This window comes from Myotis lucifugus, unplaced genomic scaffold, assembly GCF_000147115.1.
Source record: "Myotis lucifugus unplaced genomic scaffold, Myoluc2.0 scaffold_30, whole genome shotgun sequence".
Taxonomy (NCBI): Eukaryota; Metazoa; Chordata; class Mammalia; order Chiroptera; family Vespertilionidae; genus Myotis; species Myotis lucifugus.
The window spans coordinates 2286281-2310642 of NW_005871078.1; the positions used below are offsets into that span (position 1 = coordinate 2286281).

Consider the following 24362-nt stretch of genomic DNA (forward strand, 5'->3'; position numbering starts at 1 on the left):
TTACTCCATGGAATTAATGAGTACTGTAGAAAGGCACTTTTCTGAGATGTTAGGGTAACCTCCATCTCAGACAAGTGTACCTTCACCTTTGTTAGAGTAACCTGGGATGTAATGTGGGATTGTGTGGCTCAAAAAATATGGTGGGCAAACTTTTTGACTCAAGGGCACAAATGGGTTCTTAAACTGGACCGGAGGGCCAGAACAAAAAGCATGGATGGAGTGTTTGTGTGAACTAATATAAATTCAAAGTAAACATCATTACATAAAAGGGTACGGTCTTTTTTTTTTTTTTAGTTTTATTCATTTCAAACGGGCCCGGATTCGGCCCGCGGGCCGTAGTTTGCCCACGGCTGTTTTAAGTCCTAAGTAGTCAACCACTTTTTGCTATAGTTCTGGGAGATGCAATCATTATATCAAACATTACATAATTTTTGCTTTATCATTCAGTTATGTGTTTCAGTATCTAGCATAGAAGATTTTCTTTAATAATAATAGTAGCAAAATGAAAAATAAAGCTACAATTTGAGAACCTACTATGTGCCACATATATTACATACACCCTTGTCAATTGTCTTCATAGTCCTGGAAGACAGATGTTGACCATAGGCAAAAGTTGTACTCTTTGCTCTAGTCTTTTGAGCTCTGTCTCAGTCCACAAGGAGAAGAGAAAGAACCATTGATGTGAAAGAGAAACATCAATTGGTTGCCTCCCATACGCGCCCTGACCAGGGATCCAACCACAACCTAGGTAGGTGTCCTGACCAGGAATTGAACCTGCAATCCTTTTGTTGTATGGGACGACACTCCAACCAACTGAGTCATTCAGCCAGGACTACAAGGGAAGTTTTTATGCTTTGGTTTGGTTTAAAGAACATTCAGTAGTCGTGACTAGTGACTTGATGTGAGACCATTTATCAAATGCCCTAACAAAACTGGGTTAGCATGAAGAGCTAAGGGCTAGTGCTACACCCTCAAAACCAAACCAGCTCTTTCCGTACTCCATTCTGCGCCAATGAGGTTATGGCAGTCAGGCTTAGGACTTGGCAGAAGCCTAAACCACCCCATTTGTCTGCTCTCCCTTTGCCTCTTTTTCCCAGGGGACACAATCAAGCTCAGTGTCTCGCCCTGGCACACGCAGGTCTGGGGTGGATAGCTCAATGCTCAGGGAATTATTTTTCTCTCGTGATTTGTCCTTTGTTCTCTAGCTCTGCCATGTGTCATTTTCATACCACTGAAATGGCAAATTTCAAGACTTGAATATGTGAATAGGGGTTGGGGTTGGAAGGAGAGAAAATACTTGCCAACTGATTTGCTTTGGCTATTGGTTTCTATGGCCACTAGCCTAAAGAAGTGGAATTTTAGCCTTTTTCTGGTCCAGCTCTCTGGCGTTTTATGTTAGCATTTGGAGCCAAGGATCTAGCTAACAATGAAGTATTCTTTTGTATTGTTAAGCTCCTGTTGTGCATCTAGCTCCCTCAACACCAACACAAAGAGAAGGAGCAATAGGCCCAAGACCAAATTCAGATGTTGCTAGCTAAATTCCATCCAGCACCATGTTGATACTAATCCATTATATAATGTTAATAAGCTATACTAACAAACAACTGTACTTTGTGCTAGGCTGTGTTTCAAATGATTTAATCCTTACAACAAACATATTGCCTCTGCAATGAAATAATTCAATAAAAGTTGAAAAGCACTATATTCTGAGTGTTGGAAGTAAAGAAGGAGTTAAAATATACGAAAAGGCAACTTGTAGGGGAGCAAGCCTCCTTAGTGCTGGTATGATTAGCTCTCTGCTGAGACTCAATCTGAAAATTATAGATATCACTTAGTTCATATATAATGCCATTAATTATTGAGGAAAAAATATTGAAGTTTTTCTTATTTACATTTATATCAATTAATGGGGTTATCATTCTGTGTTTACTTTTGTGGAATAATAACTCCAAATTATTTCTAAAATTATTATTTACCTTGTAAATGAAGCACTTTCTCCCATGGACACTCAGCATTCTGAATATAAATGTAAAGGATGGAAACTGAGAAAAGAAATATTACTTTCTAGCTTTCCCCATCACAAGATTCTTACTTATAGATCATAATTCAAGAATGTCTGCCAACTTCAACTAAAAGCCTACAAATAAAATTATTTTAGAGGATGGGAGATCATAGGGTCTGATAAGCCAGTTACACTATTCTAACGTAGTTCCCCATATCTTGTGTTGCACGATAAATCTTAAGTCTCTACAGATTATTATGGAAGAACTAAAAAAAAAAAAGGCAGCAGATACAGAGGAAGGTCAATGAGACCTAGTAAAATAAAGCAAAAGTAGAATCAGAGTAAAATAAAGCAAAAGTAGAATCAGAGATTGGCCAATGACAGAAATCAAGTTGCCCAAATGACACAGTAAAAACTAATAGACATAAATAGAAAAAGGCAGAGGCCTAATATTTACTTAAGATTTAGATCTGCTTGGGCTAAAGAATGAAATCAAGGGACACACACACACACACACACACACACACACACTTTTGTGGAATCCAGCAAAGATGTGCTGTGGCAGCCACTGTTTTGGAACATAAAGCCTCATAGAAGTCCCTCCATTGGCTTTGATGGCTTTGAAGGCTCAGACTCTCAACCTGGCATTTGACAGATGCTAAGGTCAGACTCCCCTGGGTCAGGTAGCTTGGTTTTGTTTCCTTCTGTCTCTTAAGTGCATTCAGGTGGTTGTAAAAGGCACTGAGCCAGAAAGCGGGAGAATGGGTGTAAATCTATCTCTGCTAATGAGACACAACTCAAGGCACACCAGCATTAAATCAGCAGAGCCCTACTCGTATCATGTTACTAAGACCAAGAATTGACCCATTGGCAAAGGTGCTGCCAGTTGGCTCTTTCTAAATGGGGAAAAACATTTATCTTCATTCTTGGAATCACTGGGATTATTGGCTCTGGCTTCAGATAAGCAGGATAAATAAACCTCAGCTCAACTGGAAGCTTCTATTGCATTCCTCCATGGCAGACTCTTGCAGCTTATTCTGACTGAGAATTTCTAATGGATTACATATATTTTCTTGCTTGCTTTTCTCATGTGTATTTATCTTTACCTATGCATTGGCTAATGGACACCTCTTATGAGTGTTGTCATTTAATATGTTTCCTAATGACTATTTATTTGCCCTATTTTGGCAGTGATAATGAGCACACTTGCAGATAGCGTGTCCAGTGAATTTAGTTTTTGCTTTTGTTTAGGAAAACAGTCAAATAACTTATGAACAGGTCCCCTTTTAAAAACATCAGTAATGTAATTATTTAAATAACAGTCCTGCTTAAGTTACCTTAAATGGGGACAGGAGAGATAAGGTATCCATATGCCCGGCTAATTTCCCATGATCTCTTTACTAAAAATTATGGCATAGGGAATTAAAAACTTTAAGATGTTTCTAGACTTCTCTCTTATGGTTCTTTGCATTCCCCTACACCGACCATCTATGCTTGAGATTACAATGATAGTAAAGTAGGATAAGAAAGGACTAGGAGTGAAGTGCAAGAAAAAGGAATGAATAAGAGAGGAGGCACTTATAATCGGTTCAGATTTAAGTACTGGATTATTGATTTGCAAATAGGCTAGTTCCCTTATGTAGACAATATATGCTAAGCTGACATATAATTTTTATTTTTTTTAAATTGCTATATATAACTACACCTCACTTGTCTAAAAGACATTTATCCAACAACCTCTCATCTTAGGAAATAAAGAGGGAAAGCTGTGATAAACCAAATGAGAAATTGTAATGTTTTTACACTAATGCTCATGAACTTTATCCAGAAGGCAACCCTTTGATTTTTCAGTCAGTCCCTATTTTCCTGGCCTATCGCTGCATAGGAGCAACAGATTAGAAAGGAAGGCAAAACAGGTGTCTTGGTAGTGGACAGCTGTATCATGAGGGAAGTGATGGAAAAAAATGTAAAAGCAGATAGAAGACCTTAAAAATGTTAAGCATCTGAGTACATCTATTATATATGACAAACAAATCTACACATAGGGATGATGGAATATCTTTTATATGATAGTAAGTTGTTTGATAAGTAATTAGAAGTCATTGAGGACCTTTAAGTGCTTAATCTCAGATTCACATGTTAGTTTTAATCAGCCAGACAAAAAATATTTAGCAAGAACCTCACAACCTGGATTAGCTGGGGTCACAGAAGTCAACAAGTTATGTTCCCTGTCCTCATGGGGTTCGCAGTGTGGAGAAGAAATTATATAAAGAGTCAAAAGTTCTAGGTCAGGCCAAGGAATGACTAAAATACAAAAAATATTAATGGAATGAAAGCGATAAGACTCAGATGTGGAATGTGGATGTGGAAGGTGACAGAAAGCCAAGATTCTCCCATGTGGACAGTAGATTTTGATGTTGGTAACCAGGATATGAAATCAAGAGGAAAAATATATTTAGGGGAAAGGATGAGTTCACATTTGAGGTGCTTGTGTCATAGCCAGAAATACTGTTTGGAAATTCTGAAGAAAATTATTTGACATTATCATTGTGAGGCTTAATTTTATGTGTGAACTTGACTGGGCTAAGGAATGCCCAGGTTGCTGGTAAAACATTATTTCTGAGGGTGTCTGTGAAGATGCTTCTGGAAGAGATGAGCATTTGAATCACTAGACTGAGTAAAGAAGGTTCACCCTCACTAATGTGGGTGGGCATCCTCCAATCCTCAGGGGCCTGAATAGAACAGAAGGCATAGGAAGGGCAATCTCTCTCTCTCTCTCTCTCTCTCTCTCTCTCTCTCTCTCCCCCAACCCCCCCTTAAATCTGGAACATACATCCCCTCCTGTCCTCAGAAATGGAAAGCTTCTGGTTTGCAGGCTTTTTGACTCCAAGATTTAAAACCAGTGGCCCCCATGTTCTCAGGCCTTTGGTGTCCGACTGGCTTTTCTGGTTCTCCAAATTGCAGGTGGTATATCATAGCATATCTCAGCCTCCATAATCATGTGAGCCACTCCCCATAATAAATCTCTTCATATATATTTCTGTTGGTTCTGTTGCTCTGGAGAACCCTGACTAATACAGCTATGTTTATGTGATGATAAAAACTGTAGGTGAAGATGAGAATGCTGTACATAGAGCAAGAAGAAGATAAAGTACAGGAATTTATGAAACATTTACATTTAAAATATAAATACAAAATATGAATAGATGAAGAGGAGCATAGATGATCCTGACCCTTTTAATAGTAAAACAATAGTTTTTCCTGAAAACTCTGAAGTAGACTTCCATTTATATCTCATTAGCTAAAACTGTCAAATGACCACTCCTGGCATTAATGGAGCCTGAAAAATCAAAATTGTTTGATGTGAGGCACATTGATGTTCCAAGTAAAATTGGCATTAGTGAAGAAGAAGAGGTAATAGATTTTGCGTAGGTAATAAGAGCATCCTATCTAATAATAGAGAAACATGGTAATTAACCGTAACTTTGTTACCCTTCCCATTGACTAATCAGCGACATATGCAAATTAACTGCCAACCAAGATGGCGGCTGGCAGCCAGGCAGCTGAAGCAAACATGAGGTTTGCTTGCTCCAGTGATGGAGGAAGCCAAGGTTCCCCGCCTGCCGCAGCCCAGCTCTGAGCTCCGGATGCAACAATGTTTCAATTATAGAAGCTAAACAAACCCCAGATCCCTGCTTTCAGCCAGCCGGACTCGGAGCTGGAGCTGCAACAGTGTTTCAATTGTAGAAGCTAAACAAACCCAGATACCTGCTTTCAGCAGCCGAGGCCTCAAGCTGGAGCCGGCCTCAGAGCTAAAGCCGGCTCTCAGCTCCAGTGACAGCCATAGAAGGTAAATAAATCCCAGAATAAAAAAAAAAAGAAAAAAAGGAGAGGTTGGGAGCTTCAGTCGCCTGCCAGCCTGAAAACGGCCCTCAGCCCCTCACCCAGACTGGCCAGGCACCCCAGTGGGGACCCCCACCCTGAAGGGGGTGCGACCAGGTGCAAACAGCCATCATCCCCTCATCCAGGCTGGCCAGGCACCCAAGCGGGACCCCCACCCTGATCCAGGACACCCTTCAGGGCAAACCAGCCAGCCCCCACCCGTGCACCAGGCCTCTATCCTATATAGTAAAAGGGTAATATGCAAACTGACCCTAACAGCAGAAAGACTGGGAATGACTGGTCACTATGACACACACTGACCACCAGGGGGCAGACGCTCAATGCAGGAGCTGCCCTCTGGTGGTCAGGGCGCTCTCACATGGGAGGAGCTCTGCTCAGCCACAAGTCAGGCTGATGGCTACCAGTACAGCAGTGGTGGTGGGAGCCTCTCCTGCCTTCTCAGCAGTGCTAAGGATGTCTGACCAGCTTAGGTCTGCTCCCTGCTGGCAAGTGGACATCCCCCGAGGGCTCCTGGGCTGCCAGAGGGATGTCTGATTGCCATCTTAGGCCCAATCCCCCTGGGGAGCAGGCCTAAGCCAGCAAGTGGTCATCCCCTGAGGGGTCCCAGACTGCATGAGGGCACAGGCCGGGTTGAGGGATCCCACCCCTCCCCCCCCCCCAAGTGCACAAATTTTTGTGCACCGGGCCTCTAGTTTATTATAATCTCATATGGTGCTGGAAGTTACCCAAGGAAGTTTTACAAAAACATCAACACCATAGCAAAGTTTTTAAAAAGCACTAGAAATAAACCAAAAGAGAAATAAGAATAAGGTTATAAAACAGAGATGGAAGTGGAGTTTATTCACAAAATTGGCCCTAAACTATCTAGCAGTCAATTCAAACAGGAAAACACTTTAAGGAAAACTCAGTGTCCTTGAGAAAGGGTTTGTTGTTTGGTTGGTTGGTTGTTGGGGGGAGCACTCCAAAAGGCATAATAAAAAGAGCTGGGGTGGGTGGGCAACCACCAGAGAGAGAGTGATTTATTGGGGAATAAGTACAAAACAGTAGAATGACAGTAGGTTGGATAGAGTGTGTTGGTGGAGGAGGGAGACTGTGATTTGCAATTATGAGAGTGATTGAGGATGACAGAGAGTATAAGCCTTTTAGGATTAATTGGCTTGGAGGTTCAAAATGGCCCCAAGCTAAAACCTCAAATGGTGTCAGATCTGATGAAGCTAATGTCTATGCCTCTGTCAAGAATCTTTAGCCTTTGCTGGCATTCTGAATAGAACAGTGCATGGTATGTGCTGGGAGCTCCTGAAGAGAGATCCAGCGAGAGGAGAGTGACATTGTCCTTAAAGTGTTCTCTCGCCGAGAGTGACAGAGAGGGAAGGAGGCAGGAAGACATGTCAGTTCTAGGAATGTCATCTCCCTGTGTAGTTTGGGGCCCAATGTGACTTGAAGGCTACAGTTTCCACTTCAGGAAACTTTAAACTCTGTCCAGTATGCAACTAGTACCTACATCTCTAAAGCTGTCTCTCCCCAAACAAGAGTGAGTAGGTACTTGGCACCACTCCATATGTGGTGAGAAGTATGTTGCATCTAAGACATGATTACCTTTTTTATTCATTTACCTGTGGTGTTTGTGTGTGTGTTTTTTTTAAATATATTTTTATTGATTTCAGAGAGGAAGGGAGAGGGAGAGAGAGATAAAAACATCAATGATGAGAGAGAATCATTGATCGGCTGCCTCCTGCACGTCCCCCACTGGGGATCCAGCCCACAACCTGAGCATGTGCCCTGACCTGGAATCCAACCATGACCTCCTGGTTCATAGGTTAATGTTCAACCACTGAGCCATGCCACTGGGCTTGTGTGGTTTTTTGTTTTGTTTTTGTTTTTGTTTTTAACGTCAGCAAAAGATTCTAAACGAGTAAGTGCCTTGTTTTAAAAATTCCTAGGATCTATTATAATGCTAGATAAATAATAATAAATAAACATGGCTTAATAAATAAACATTTAGTTCTTTGTAGTTTTTGTATCCTTTACTTGCTTTTCATAGAATTTAAAACAGTATCATAGTAAATTCTTATGAAGCCAAAAAATGGCTTATTATAGAAATTATTAAATTTTTAAAAGCCTGGTAGGAAAGCTGTTTCCAGAGCTAAGGAATTTGGAATGTCAGGTTTTCTTTTTGCAAACAAATAAAATTTAAAAATAGTAAGTTCACATTCTGAATATATTCTGACATTAGAATTTTAGAAAGCAAATAATGATGCTGTAAACATACCATGGCTCTAGTAGTAGTGTAAGTACAAGGAGATGTTAGAAATTCTTCATTGAAATATCTGTCCTCTCAATAAGTTCTTCCTGAATGTCCCCACTAGTCACACTATTGTCCATTAATATCTAAAGTCCATTTCCTTTTCTAAAGATTTCTCACAAATCTGGCAATAACATATAAAAGGCTATGTTAAATATGTAAATCACTCTTTTAAGACTTTAGCTCAATAATATGGTGGTTTCTCAAAAAATTAAACATAGAATTGTCATGATCCAGCAATTCCACTTCTGGGGATATACCAAAAATAATTGACAGCAGAGACTCAACAGATATTTGTACATTTATGTTCATAGAAACATTATAAATAGCCAAAAGGAGAAATGGATAACAAAAAAAATGACACACACACACACACACAATGGAATATTATCAGCCTTAGAAGGGGAGGAAATTCTGAAACATGCTTCAACATGGATGTACTTCAAAATATGTTAAGTAAAACATATGTGTGATTCCACTTACACAAAGCACCTAGAATAATCAGATTCATGGAGACAGAAAGTAGAATTGTGGTTGCCAGAGGTTGTGAGACAGGAGGAAATGGGAGTTATTATTTAATGGGTACAGAGTTTCAGTTTGGGAAGATGAAAAAAGTTTTGGATATGGATGGTGGTAATGGTTGCACAACAATGTGAATGTACTTGATGCATACAAAAATGGTTAAAATGGTACATTTTGTGTTATGTATATTTTACTAAAATCAATCAAACACCAAAAGACTTTAGCTCATGTAAAGATATAAATAGTTACAAAACCAAAGAAAAAGCATCATCATCTATAATAATAAAAGCATAATATGTTAATTAGACTGGACAGCCAAATAACCTTCTGAACGACCTTCTGGATGACCTTCTGAACAACCTTCTGGATGAAGCCTGGGCTGTGAGGGCCGAGCTCCTTGCACGAATTTCGTGCATCAGGCCTCTAGTGTTAATAATAATAATGCAATTAAAACAATAAATAAAAAATGACCATAGCTTTGTGTCACTAAAACTTAATAGCAGAGAGTAATCTATTACAACATACAACCACCTGGAAAAAACTCAATTGTTACAGAAAGAACTTCATTTTAAATATCTGTATTAGATTAGCCAAGATAAGAGGAAACTGTGTTTTATTTCGTAGAAGTGAGGGATTTGTTACAGAAATTTAGAATCAGATAGTTGCATCCAAAAATAATCACAAATGTTGAAATGTCAATTCTCATCAAATTGATCTATAGATGCTCTCCAATCCCAATAAAAATCTCAGCAGAATTTCTTGGAAATATCAACAAGCTGACTCTAGAATTAATATGTGAAGCTAATGAACTAGGATAGACAAAACAACTTTGAAAAGGAAGTTGGAAGACTCACACTATCTGACTTCAAGACTTACTGTAAACCTTTAGTAATCAAGACTGTGGTTTTGGCCAAAGGATAGCTACTTAGATCAATGGAACATGATAGAGCCCAGAATTAAACTCTCAAAAATACAGTCAATTAATTTCTGACAATGGTGCAAAGGCAATTCAATGGAGAAAGGTTAGACTTTTCAACAAACTGCTTGAACAATTTTATCCACATGCAAAATATAAACTCAATTCATACCTGATACTTTATATTAAAACTAGAGGCCCGATGCACAAAAATTTGTGCAAGAGTAGGCCTTCCTTCCCCCAGCTGCCGCACTGGCTTCCCTCTGACACCCGGGACCCAGGCTGGCTTCCCTCAGGCCACCCACAGGCATCTGGGACCCAGGCTGGCTTCCCTCCAGCCCCGGCTTTGACAGGAAGGATGTCCGGAATGACGTCCAGAAGATGTCCGGTCTAATTAGCATATTACCCATTTATTATTATAGATTTGCTCAAAAGAAATCATAGACCGAATGTAAAGCTTTGAAACATTAGAAGAACTCACAGGAGAAATCTTTGTGCTATTGGGTTAGGTAAAGAGTTCTTAGATATGAAATCAAAATCATAAAATGGAAAAAAATCTTAAATGGAAAAATTGATACAATGACTTCACCAAAATTAAAATATTTTCCTATTTCAAAAGTCCCAGAGAAAATGAAATGGCAAGCAAAAGACTGGAAGAAAATATTTGCAAATAATATATCTGTAAACAGAATACAAAGACACCTCTTTAAATTCAATAATTAGATACACTGGCATATTATTCAGCCATAAAAAGGAATGCAATTTTGATATATGATACAACATGGATGAACTTTGAAACATTATGATTAGGGAAATAAGTCAGACACAGGAGGCCAAATATTGCATAATTCCACTTATATGAGGTACATAGAATAGAAAAATTAATAGAGACACAAATTAGAATATAGGTTACCAGGGAATGGGGGGAATAAAGATGAGGGCAAACTCTCTATCTCTCTCCCTTCCTCTCTGTAAAAAATCAATAAAATATATTTAAAAAAAAATAGTGATAATGGTTACACAACATTGTAAATATATTTAACTAGAGGCCCGATGCACGAAATTTGTGCACCTGTGGGACCCTGTCCCTCAGCCCCCCAATATTTATGTATTTATGTATATGTGTGTATGTATGCATATTTTGTTTTTGTTTTTTTGTCAATCCTCATCTGAGGACATTTTCATTGATTTTTAGAGTAGAAGGGAAGGCGAGAGACAGAGAGAGAAACATGGATGTGAGAAAGACACATCAATTGGTTGCCTCCTACATGTGCCCCAACTGGATTGGGTGAAACAGCACCGCTGCCAACAAGACCGACTTCTGGCGGCCCACTGGGGCTCAAGCATTGAGGGTTTGGCGATTTTCTGTTTCTGCTTCCACTTTTGGTAGAAGTCCCACTTGTAGGAGCTGCTGATGTAGCAACCACTTTCTTGACCTTCTTCTTGTCCTCCTGTCTGACTGTCCCACAAACTGCTTCTTCTTCCAGGAGCTGCTGCTGGCCCCTGGTCAGGTTCTGGGCCTTGTCCCCCATCAGGTCCAGGACAGCGCTGGCCACCTGCGGCTCAAAGGCACCCCTGTCCCCACCAACAATCAGGCCCCGTTCACTGTCGAAGTCCTTTGGGCCGATAGGGGACATAGAAATCCTGGTCCAGTGTCCGGGCCTCCTCCTTCCGCCTCTTGGCTCCCCTCTCAGGTCCTGGCTGCTGCTGTTTGGGCCGACGGCCTCTGTGAAGATGTCCTCCACACTCCCTCCTCCCCCTCCCTTCTCCTCCTCCTCTTCCTCCTCCTCTTTTCCAGGCTGCTCCGCCTACTGCACTGGGCAGCTCGGTGCTGGGCCAATCAGGCCCTCCTTTTGGCCCTGCTGGAAGCTGGCGAGGGCCTTGCAGTCCTTCTGCCACTTGGCCCGCATCACCTGGCTGCTCAGGTCCCGGCTGGAGGCGTTGTTCTCAAAGATGGTCACCCACCAGCGGTACTGCTTGATGCTGGCCACCAGCCTCAGCCACTTTAGCTCCTCCTCCTGGAAGCTCAAGCTGAAGAGGGGGTGCAGGCCCAGCCCTGCGAGGTCCAGCTCCTTGGCCCACTTGATGGACTCTGGTGAGGGCGCTGGCCACAAGCACATATACTGCTGCTGGGCATTGTCTGCCACGAGGCCCAGGCCCAGCAGCTCCAAGGATGCCTCCAGGGTGTTCCACAGGCTGCAGTCCTCATCGTCTACAGCGGTTCTCAACCTGTGGGTCGAGACCCCTTTGGCGGTCGAACGACCCTTTCACAGGGGTCGCCTAAGACCATCCTGCATATCAGATATTTACATTATGATTCATAACAGTAGCAACATTACAGTTATGAAGTAGCAACGAAAATAATTTTATGGTTGGGTCACAACATGAGGAACTGTATTTAAAGGGCCAGAAGCTTGAGAACCACTGGTCTACCACCTCTGTGGCACCCGGCCCAGCACGCTATCCACTCTGACCACACCCGAGGGCTCCTCGTGGGGGTGGGTGAGGGTGAAGGTCCAGCAGGTAGGGGACCTCATCTGGGGCCACCAAGCAGTAGGCTGTGCCACTTTGGCCAGCCTAGGCCACACGACCCACACGATGCAGGAAGAGCTTGCCCTTGGCTGGGAAGCGGAAGTTGATGATGTTGTCCAGCAGTGGGATGTCCAGGCCCCTGGCTACCAGGTAAGTCACGATGAAGGTGGAGCACTTGTTGTGGGTGAATTTGGCCACATTGATCTGCGGCCATCTGGTCCAGGGCGCTGTAGATATGGGGGCAGGTCACCCACTGGAGCTGCCTTGGGTAAGCAGATGCTCAATGCCTGAGCCTGGGTGGGGTGGGGGGGCAATGGGGGTCAGGTGGCTGGGGGGAAAGGCTGGGGGATAGGGGGGCCGATGGGGGAGGATGGGCGGTTGGCCACCGCAGTGCACATCATAGTGACTGGCTGTTCTGCTGTTCGGTTGATTTGCATATTACCCTTTTATTATATAGGATACTACTGTATTTACAAATGGTTAAAAAGTTAAACCTGTATATTTTACTATAATTTTTTATTGTTTAAAGTATTACACATAGTACATATATCTCCTTTACTATAATTTTTAAAACTTTAATAAGAAAAAAAAATTCAAAATTTTTAAATGAGCGAAGTTTTGAATAAACACTTCACAAAAGAAAATACAGGAATGGCTAATAAGACCATGAAAGAAATGCTCACATTGTTTGTCATAAGAAAATGCAAATTGAAACCACAATGAGATGCTGATACATACTCACATGAATGGCAATAATAATAATAAAAAAGGCTGACAATATTAAGTGCTGTATGAGTTAGAACTTTCATTCATAGCTGGTAGGAATGTAAAATGGTACAGCAACATTAGGAAGAAGTTTGGCAGTTTCATAAAAATTTAAACATAAAATACTATGTGACTTAATAATTCTAGTCCTAAGTATTTATGCAAGAGAAATAAAAACATATTCACACAAAACCCTGTATACAAATCTTTATAGCAGTGTTATTTCATAATCACCAAAACTTGGAAACAACTCTTATGTCCTTATCTAATGAAATATATGTTTATAATGAAATTCCACTCAGCAATAGAAAGGAACAAACTATTTTTTTAAAAAATATATTTTATTGATTTTTTACAGAGAGGAAGGGAGAGGGATAGAGAGTCAGAAACATTGATGAGAGAGAAACGTTGATCAGCTGCCTCCCGCACACCCCCTACTGGGGATGTGCCTGCAACCAAGGTACATGCCATTGACCGGAATCGAACCTGGGACCCTTCAGTCCGCAGGCCGACGCTCCATCCACTGAGCCAAACCGGTTAGGGCAGGAACAAACTATTGATACAAGCAACAACATTGATGAATCTCCGAATACATTGTTCTAAGTGAAAGAAGCCACACTCTAAAGGCTACACACATCCATCTGTATGTTCCGCTTATATGGCATTTTAGAAAAGACAACTGTAGGGTAAAGAACAGATCAGTAGTTGCCAGGACTCAGAGGTTGGGGCAAGGGTTAACTGCAAAGGGACTGCATGAGGGAACTTTTTTGGATGATGCAACTGTTCTACACCTTGACTACTGAGGTGGTTACATGCATTAGTAAAATTCATAGAAGAGTTGGTTTTACTGTATTAAATTGGAATATAAAATTTAAAAATAATCACACATATGATATGAAAGTCTAGTCAATAATAATCCTGGAGAGCTATTGAGGTGCTTAGCAAAACAATGACTATATGATCAAGAAACATATTTTTTAAAAAATACCAAGAGCCCTAGCTGGTTGGGTCAGTGGATAGAGCATCGGCCTGCCAACCTAAGAGTCCCAGGTTCAATTCCAGTCAAGGGCACATGTCTGGGCTCTATCCCCAGTAGGGGCGTGCAGGAGGCAGCCTATCAATGATTCTCTCTCATCGTTGATGTTTCTATCTCTCTCTCCCTCTCCCTTTCTCTCTGAAAACAATAAGTATACTATACGTGTGTGAGTGTGTGTGTGTGTGTGTATGTGTGTGTATAAAAGCATAATATGCAAATTGTCCCCACAGGAGTTCAACCGGGAGACCAATCGCTTGCTATGACGTGTGCTGACCACCAGGGGGAAGCGCTGAATGAAAGGCAGCTGGAAGGTCCCAATGGACCCTGATCACTGGCCAGGCCTAGGGACCCTACCCGTGCACTATTTTTATGCACTGGGCCTCTAGTATATATATGCTAGTATTACCAAGAAGGATGCTGCAGAGTATGTGAAGAGATGAGCTAATGTTATAAACATTATGCCAGGCATGATTATGTATTTTTGCACTATTTTGCACCAGAAATTGTCTTTCAAATATGCATGGGTAAATGAATCATTATATTACTTCAAAGATAGACCCAAGCTGTATGTTAAAGAATGCTATAAAATTAACCACTACACGATATACTAAGAGCCATAATAATAGATGAACACATTTTGCCAACAGCTAAGGCATTCCACTATCTGATAAAAGTAAAACGTTAGTGGAAAAAATGTCTTGCTATTAAAAACATCAGAGAAATTTATCCGGTTTGGGCAGCATGGGGGTGTGTGCTTCTGGCAGAGTAGCTGGAAGCAAATGTGGAAACTCAAAACCATCAAAGTAAAGCCGCTTATCCTCTTAACAACTGGCATGACTTCATATACATGAAATCTAACTTGGACATCTTAGCCGGTAGAAATCCTTTGATGTCAGTCAAGGAACAATGACTTCTACTAGTATATACTTGCTAAATAACCAGAAGTTTCCATCTCCATTATTATAAAGCTCTTCTGTTACATAAGTTAAGACCAGATTGATTTTACAAATGATCACATATTACATTTGTAAAATGTATTAACTGTGTGGAGAACTTTTTTTTAAAATATATGTTTATTAACTTCAGAGAGGAAGAGAGAGGGAGAGAGAGAGAGAAACATCAATGATGAGAGAGAATCATTGATCGGCTGCCTCCTGCATGCCCCCTACTGGGGTTTGAGCCCACATCCTGGGCATGTGCCCTTGACCTGAATCGAACCCGGGACCCTTCAGTCTGCAGGCCAACGCTCTATCCACTGAGCCAAACCGGCTAGGGCAGTGTGGAGAACTTTTACGTACTAGTATATACATTTCCTCATTTAAACTTAAAATTTATGCTTGGATTTGTAAGGATTTTAGAAACTTTCAAACCTATAAAATTTTGTTATTTCAAATTAGTTCAGTTTTACAGCAATTGTGTCATGAAATACATATAATTATAAACATTCCAATTTATTTTGGGCCTTTATTCTCCATAATAACAAGAAATTATAGGATTTCTAGAAACCTACAGTTTAAGCAGCTGCCACCAACAGTGGGTGGTATTTGAGCTACGGATCTGATTCAAGTAGCAAGTAAGACTCTACCTCTCTCTCAGACCACACCACACTAAACATCATCTTGTCACATGAATAGAAAGCTAGAGGTTTCTAATTTCATACCTGAGATATTTTTAGTACAGTCCTTTCATTTTACAAGTCAGAAAATTGAGGACCCAAGAACCTAAGTGATAAATACTTTGATAAATATTTAGATACAAAAATGTAGATGAAAAAATAGTTCCAGAGTAGAACCAAGCCAACTCAAATATATTACAACTTCCAGCTGATTCTATACCTCTTTCATTTTTAAAAAAACCTAGAATAGCCCTGGCTGGTTTGGCTCAGTAGGTAGAACATCGGCCTGTGGACTGAAGGGTCCCACGTTTGATTCTGGCCAGGGGCACGTGCCTGGGTTGCCCGGCTCAGTCCTCAGTAGGGGGTGTACAGGAGGCAGCCAATCAATGATTCTCTCTCATCATTGATGTTTCCGTCTCTCTCTCCCTCTCCCTTCCTCTCTGAAATCGAAAAAAATATGTTTTTTAAAAACCTAGAATAGAAATAAGTATAATTATATGTAAACTTCTATTTGTCTGGAAGGCCACAGAAAACCCTGGGCAGAAGGAATTGGAGGTTGGCTGGTTGCCCCTTGGGAGGACTCAGTGGGTTCCAGGATGATGGGCTACCTGCAAATCCACTAAGCTCTGGGACTTTCAAGTCTCCCTGGCATTCAGAGTAAGCGGGAGCAGCTGGTAAAGGCAAATGTTTATACAGAGCTTACAGTATTCCAGTCACAGTACTTTATGTAGATCATTCCGCAATAATTCCACGAGGCATTATTATCACGATCACTTTACAGATAAGGAAACTGAGGTCCAAAAATTTAAATAACTTTTCTGAAGTTATGCAGGGAGTAAGCTGTAGAGCTAAGATTAGGAACCATCAGTCTGGCTCTAAGCATTCTGTTGAGCTACCTCAGGAAAACAGCTAGGTCTTCGTGATTACCTGTAAGTGCTAAGCATTGTTTCCAAGGGCTTTACATATATATATTAAGCTCTTAACCCTCATAACAACCCCGTAAGTGCATACTATTAATAGCCTCATTTCATGGATGTGAAAGCTGAGGCACAGGTTAAGTAATTTGTCCAAGGTAGCACAGCTAGTAAATTGCAGAGCCTGAATTTGAATCCGGGCAATTTGGCCTCAGATAATGCCCTTAACCATTGTTTAAGCCAGCGGTTCTCAACCTGTGGGTCGCGACCCTTTTGGCGGTCGAACGACCCTTTCACAGGGGTCGCCTAAGACCATCCTGCATATCAGATATTTACATTATGATTCATAACAGTAGCAACAATACAGTTATGAAGTAGCAACGAAAATAATTTTATGGTTGAGTCACAACAGGAGGAACTGTATTTAAAGGGCCAGAAGGTTGAGAACCACTGGTTAAGCAAACAGCCTTGTTTTGCTTGTTGCCATAATTTATTCATATTAAAATTTAAAAATATACTTAACCTGAGAAATGTCGAGTAATATATAACTGTTTTGTATATTACTGAAATAAGATGTGTTTGCTTCTAGAATGTAATGTACTAATGAAATACATTATTTAAATGGCAATGTGTTTGCTGCAAGAAATCCTTGTAGAAATTGCTGGAGTTTTATTTATATTACTGCAAAAACTGATGCTAGTTCAATCATTTTCCTATGAAGATACATATGACAACAGATTGAAATTTCTCCTTAAACATCTGTTTCCAAGATTATGTCTCAGGGAAATATTATTTTCACTACTGAGAAATATGGCACTGCAGCTGTGTTTGTGCTCTTGGCAGAAAGACTTTGGGTACTTACATTTTTTTCAGATATGTTACAGTAGATTTTTCTGGGTCAAACATGAATATAAAAATGAGTCAAATACATTTGACTTTACTAGGGGTTCTAAGTGTAGCTACAGTATTTATATTTTGTACTGGAGTTTATAAAGTTACTTAATATGTGATTGGGGCTGAAATCTCTACAACTGTGGAGTTTATTGCATGAAGAAACCGTCAACAGTGACTCTTCCTCTCCCTCAGTCCACATGGATGGCCTTTGAAGCGTTTCTTGCAACTGGCTGATGGAGGAGGAAAAACCTAGGACTGGTTTACAAATGGTTCTGCATAATATCCCGGCACCAAGGAGAGGTGGACAATTGCATCATCACAGTCCCGATGAGAGGTGGCCTTGGAGGCCACTAACGGAGGGAAATTCTCCTAATGAGCAGTTTGGAGCAACACATTTTTTAAAAAATATATTTTATTGATTTTTTACAGAGAGAGGAAGGGAGAGAGATAGAGAGTCAGAAACATCTGGGCTGGATGGTCAGGAACTCAGGAAGGACGAGCTGGGAAAATTGATACAAAAAGGTCTGGGGAAAGAAGTATGTGATGGGAATCGAACCTGGGACCCTTCAGTCCGCAGGCCGACGCTCTATCTACTGAGCCAAACCGGTTTCGGCAGAGCAACACATTTGATAGTCCACCTATCTGGACTGAAACGTATCACAAGTATGGATCTGCAGTGATTCATAGGCGCTTGCTAACATTTGGGCTGGATGGTCAGGAACTCAGGAAGGACAAGATGGGAAAATTGATACAAAAAGGTCTGGGGAAAGAAGTATGTGATGGGCCTCTCAGAATGTCTCTACAGTGTAGAGACATCTTTGTTGCATGCAGATACTCACCAAAGCCTTCATCTGAAGAGGAGGCTTTCAGTAATCGGGTGGACAAAATGGCAGTCTCTTACTGCCCACCAGCCATTGCTCCCAGCCACCCTCGTGCGGATGCTGAGTGTCAACAGACTCACTGTGGCAGTTACTGGGTCACTGTCAGCTCCCAACCCACCCTCTATTCTATACTCGCTTTGTGATGCCGGAGCTGGACTCCTCTGTATGCTGGGGCCACATTTCAGCTTTGTTAGCTGGCTACAGCTGGCTCTGCCAGCAGGGGATGCCAGGAGGAGACGAAAAGGCAAGAGGAAGAAGGGACTTGCTCCCCGCCCCCCCCGCCCCCCCGCAGCTTCTTGAGCTTCTTTGTTGCCTCTTCCTTATCTTCCAGTCCACTTCCTGCTCCTCTGAGCATCACTCCATCAGCAGCAGTTCCTTTCTTTGGTAGGAGCTGAATCCTACCAGTTTGCAGTTTCCCCGGCATTTGCAGTACCAGCCTCACATGATCCTGTCAGAGACACCAGCATCAATGGGCCAGTGGCTCTTCTTCAGAGCTGGGTTCAAGCCTTAAAACATCTTCCAACTCCCTTTTTCAAATTCATCTCTTTTTAAAAATACATTTTTATTGATTTCAGAGAGGAAAGGAGAGGGAGAGAGAGATAGAAACATCAATGATGAGAGAGAATCATTGATCGGCTGCCTCCTGCATGTCCCACACTGGGGATAGAGCCGGCAACCTGGGCATGTGCCCTGATCAGGAATCAAACTGTGACCTCCTGGTTCATAGGTTGACGCTCAACCACTGAGCCAAGCCAACTGGGCCAAATTCATCTCTTATTAATGCATCCAGTGTCCCCATCACACTCCTTTCTGGATTTGGGGAAGGTGGGTAAGACAACACGTAGTAATGGAAGGCTATCCTGAAGCTAGCACTGAATTGGTTTGGAGTAAAGAGGAAATGCAGGAGGAATAGTGCCCCAATGGGTAGGTCTTTATAGTAAAGGCCAGACCATGTAATGACATACAGAACTGTTAGGAAGCAGTAGGATATAGGAAAAGAGAGAATTGCAGACTAGAGGGAACAAAAGGCCAGGGGCTGACAGTATAGTAACAGGTTGTACTGTATTGAAATGAAATTGAGACTTACAAGCCACCTTAGTATTTTGGTGTGTTTCCTTCTGAACTTTTTATTCAGTTTAGTCTTTATTGTATATTCAATTTTATCTTCTGCATCTGTCACTTAACATTAAATATAAGCATTGCCTCTTCTTATAACATCAACATCGTCTTGTGTGTGTGTGTGTGTTTTTAATTTGGGCAAGAAAGCAAAAGAGAATATAAAGATAATATGCAGACCTAGCTTGTTTGGCTCAGTGGATAAAGCATTAGCCTGTGGACTGATGGGTCCCAGGTTTCATTCCTGGTCAGGGCACATGCCTGGGTTGCCGGCTTGATCCCCAGTAGGGGGCGTGCAGGAGGCAGCCGATCAATAATTCTCTCTCATCATTAATATTTCGATCTCTCTTTCCCTCTTCCTTCCTGTCTAAAATCAATAAAAATATATTAGAAGAAAGCTAATATGCAGCGCAACAAACAGTGCTTACCTTACATTTATTTATTTTTGAGTCAGTGCCATTTTATTTTATTTTTAATTGAAGTACAATTGACATAACATTATGTTAGTTTTAGGTGTTTAACATAATGATTTGATACTTGTATATCTGCAAAATTATCACCACACTATGTCTAGTTAACATCCATCACCATACATAGTTACAGAATTCTTTTCTTGTGATGAGAACTTTTAAGATCTACTATTAGCAATTTTCAAATATGCAATACAGTATCATTATTATCATCATGCTATACATTACATCCATAACATTTATTTTATAACTGGAAGTTTGCACCTTTTACCTATTTTCCAGTCCCTCCCCCAACTCTGGCAACCACCAATCTATTCTCTGTATCTACGTATAAGCTTGTTCTGTTTTTGTTTTAGTTTTCACAGATAAGTGAGATCATACGGTATTTGTCTTTCTCTGTCTGAATTATTTCACTTAACAATGCCCTCGAGGTTCATCCATGTTGTCGCAACTGGTGACTTTATTCTTTTGTATGGTTGAATAATATATTTAAATAATTTCTTCATTCATTCATCAATGAACATTTAATTTGTTTCTATATCTTGGCTACTGTAAATCATGCTGCAATGAACATGGGGGTGTATATTCTTTGAGTTAGTATTTTCATTTTTTTTGGATAAACACCCAAAGTGGAATTGCTGGATGGTATTATAGTTCTATTTTTTAATTTTTTGAGGAAACTCCATACTGTTTTCCATAGTGATGCACCAATTTACATTCCCATCAACAGTGCACAAGGGTTCCTTTTTCTTCACATTTTGACCAACACCTGTTATTTTCTGTCTTTTTGTAAGAGCCATTCTAACAGGTGTGATGTGACATCTCACTATGGTTTTAATTTGCATTTCCCTTATAAATAATGATGTTGAGCATCTTTTCATGTACTTGTTGGCCATCTGTATGTGTTCCTTGAAAAAATGTCTATTGAGATTCTCAACATCATTTTTAGTGACTGATTAAAATCCAGGGTTGTTTTTTTGTTAGATCATTATTTATTTAACTATTCCTCTTCTGATGGGCTTTCAGGCTATTTTCAATGTTTATTAAAATAACTGCAATGACTGTCTCTGTGCAAAAGCTTTTTTTTTTTGTTTGTTTATTTTGTTAATCCTTACCCGGGGATATTTTCCCTTTGATTTTTTTTTTTTCTTTTAGAGAGAGAGAGAGGAATGCAGGGGGAGAGACAGAAAGAGGGAAGCATTGATGTGATAGAGACACATCCATTGGCTTCCACAGGGATAGAGCCTGCAATTGAGGTATGTGCCCTTGACTGTAATCAAACTCAAGACCCTTCAGTCCGCAAGCCAACGCTCTATTCACTGAGCAAAACTGGCTAGAGTGCAAAAGCTTTTTAAAAAAAATTTTTTTTTAAATTTCAGAGAGCAAGGAAGAGGGAGAGATAGAAACATTAATGATGAGAGAGAATCATTGATAGGCTGCCTCCTGCACATCCTCTACTGGGATCAAGCCTGAACCCCAAGCATGTGCCCTGACCAGAATTGATCCGTGACCTCCTGGTTCATAGGTCAACGCTCATCCATTGAGCCACACTGGCTGGATGAGCAAAAGCTTTTTATGCAATGGAGGTTGTATCCTTAGGAGGATATATTCCCCAAAGTGGAACTGCTGTGTCAGAGAATATAGATGTTTTTAATCTTAATATTTTCATTCTTAATTTGCCCTCAAATTCTTACAGGTGAACATCCTTTTTCCATAAGAATCCTGTAATCTAAAAAGCACTGAAAATTGAAAGCATCTTCATATTTTACCTGGCTGTAATCATTTAGTAGTAAAACCTGAGTAGAACTGATGGAAAGTGATTTATAGACTTTATTTTTCAACGTAGTGTGAATATTTATGTTTTGCATAAATATTAATGCATTTGATTATGGGATACTGCTTCAGAACCCACTCAGAGAGTTCGGTAATTATATTTGTAACATACTGCCTTTTGAAAATCCCAAAATATCTTACTTTAAAAGTGTATCCAGGCTTAAGGGTTTGAGATGAGGATTGTGAACCTGTACTACTAATGTTCCAAGAATGTACTGGATATGTTAATTAAAAAAAAATCTTTGCTGAAATTTTTGTCCCGGTGTTATGGGCTGAATTCATGCTGAAGTCCTAACTACCAGTACCTCAGAATGTGACTGTATTTGGAGACAGTCTTCAAAGAGGTAGTTAAAGCAAAATGAGGTCATTAGGGTAGGCCCTAATCCAAAATGACTGGTGTCCTTAAAAGAAGATATTAGGGCACATTCACACAGAGGGAAGACTACCTAAAGGCACAGAGAGAAGGCAGCCATCTATAAACCAAGGAGAGAGGCCTCAGGAGAAACCAGGCCTGCCATAATCTAGCCTCCAAAATTATAAAATAAATTTCTGTTGTTAGGTCACTCAGACTGTCGGCATTTTGTTTTGGCACCCTAGAAAATAATACAATGGTAACATATAGATTTTATAATCAATAAAGTATCTCCATTTTGCAAAAACAAAGCACCAACCAACTAATCTAAACCACGCTCCCTCAAAATCAAGCTTCTAAAGTATGATTGGTTTTTTAATTGTTGCCATTATTTTCACAAGTAGACCACAATTCTTGTCAGTTTCCTGGAGGATCTAGCCAGTTGAAGAATTAAAAAAAAAAAATCACAATGTCTTAGGCTTGAAGGGACGTTAGTTGAGAACAGTTTTAACTCCTTTATTTTACAGATCAGCAAAAAGAAGTTGCTAGCCTAAGTTTAACCATTGCATTGCTGAGAGATTGAAGACAAGGCCTTAGATTTTGTATGCTTTGGTCAATCATATTCCTCACGGTTTCTGCGCTTCTGAATCAAGGTCGGAGTCTCAAGAAGTGACACTTGCAAGAATTACAGATGGTGCAGTGAGTTCAGAGATTGCTGTAAATGGGGTGATATGATTAAGGAGAAAGCAGGGTTGGTGAACGTCTAATAGGAAATCTGAGCTCTAATCCTGGCCTGTTCATGAAAGAAAAACCACTTAACCAGGGCTCTAAGTTCCTTGTCTTTCAAATGAAGGGATAGGCTAGTTGATGAGAACATTTGCATAGTACTTGGAGTTCTTTAAAATGTGCATTTGTGTAAAGAGAGCTACAAAGTGCCTGGCATACAGTGCTAAAAAATGTTATTTTATTAGTAATCACACAGCCCCATAAATAGAGATGCCATTTTGCAGATGTAAAAGCTGAAAATTACAGACATTAAGCACACAGTTTTCCCAGGTCTCAACAGGGAAAGTAGGCCGAGACCCGGACTTGTGTTTCCTATGTAGTACACCAAAGCCCGCTTAGGTGTAAGGTTATTATTTTACAATAATTTAGACTTGCTGTGAATCTAGAAAGATGTAGAAACAGTACGGTCACAGAGAAGAGGGAAATGTTTTATGCAGGAGTAAGCTATGTCTGTGAAGGAAGGGTTTGGGGAGATCGTGAATTTCCTCTGCAGCCTTTACCGCGAGGCAGCCTTCTGATGGGGAACCGGGTGGGAGGTAGGGAGGTGTGGGAGTCGTCAATGCCAGACTAAGCAGCCTCAGGAAAAACCCTGATCAGAGTAGCGGCACATTGCTAGCATTTTATTACTTATCTGGTTGTGGATTATTAAATAGATCGGGGACTTGGGGCTGGAGGTTCAGAGACTAGTTAGATGGCTGTCGTTGGAGTCTAGTACTGAAGTCCAGGAAGAGGGCATCCAGTAGGTTGAGATAATTAATGAGACCCGGGAGGAAGGTCTTCTCTTTTTAGTCAAGAGACTGTGTGCAGGCGCATGTAAACCCGTTGTTTTTATTTATTTTTTAACAAGTATTTTTATTGATTTCAGAGAGGAGGGAAGAGGGAGAGATAGAAACATCAATGATGAGAGAGAATCATCCATCGGCTCCCTCCTGCACGATCTGAGCCCGCAACCCAGGCAATGTGCCCTTGACTAGAATCGAACCCGGGACCCTTCAGTCCGCAGTCCAAGCTCTGTCCACTGAGCCAAACCGTTATTTTTTAAAAAGGACTAATGAATACTTTAAAAATATTTTGTAAAGCTACCGCGGAGGCCTGGGAAGCGAAAGTAGCGCATGTGTAATTAAAACCAGGTTTAGATTCCTGGCTGTTATCTTCTAATTATGTAACGCAGAGGAAGTCATCGAACCTCCTGTGAACCTCGGTTTCATTTCCTCTGAGTTGAGCGCGAAATTCCCTACTTGGTAAACCAGACAGTGTTTTCAGGCCCCAGCCATAGCGCTCAAGGTTGGCTCCCGTCCCCCGCAGCATCCTCCGGGCTGGGTCCGAGGAGCCCAGGCGGCCAAGACTGGAAAGCGGTTCTCCCGCAGACACCCCGCCCGCCCCGAGCTGGGCGGACCTCCAGACACCGGCCCCGGCCAGGACCAAGCTCCCCGGGAGATCCGAGCATCCCCCGCCTGCCCGCGGGACGGAGAGAGGCTCGCGAGCGCCTGGCGCCCCCGCTCGCCCGGGATGCCTCGTGAAGC

At 41.1% G+C, this 24362-nt stretch overlaps 1 pseudogene; it reads right to left on the reverse strand.

Annotated features, from left to right (window-relative positions):
- Positions 1-8323: 8323 nt before the first annotated feature.
- Positions 8324-16329, reverse strand: LOC102431126 (annotated as a pseudogene).
- Between the last annotated feature and the right edge of the window lie 8033 nt (positions 16330-24362).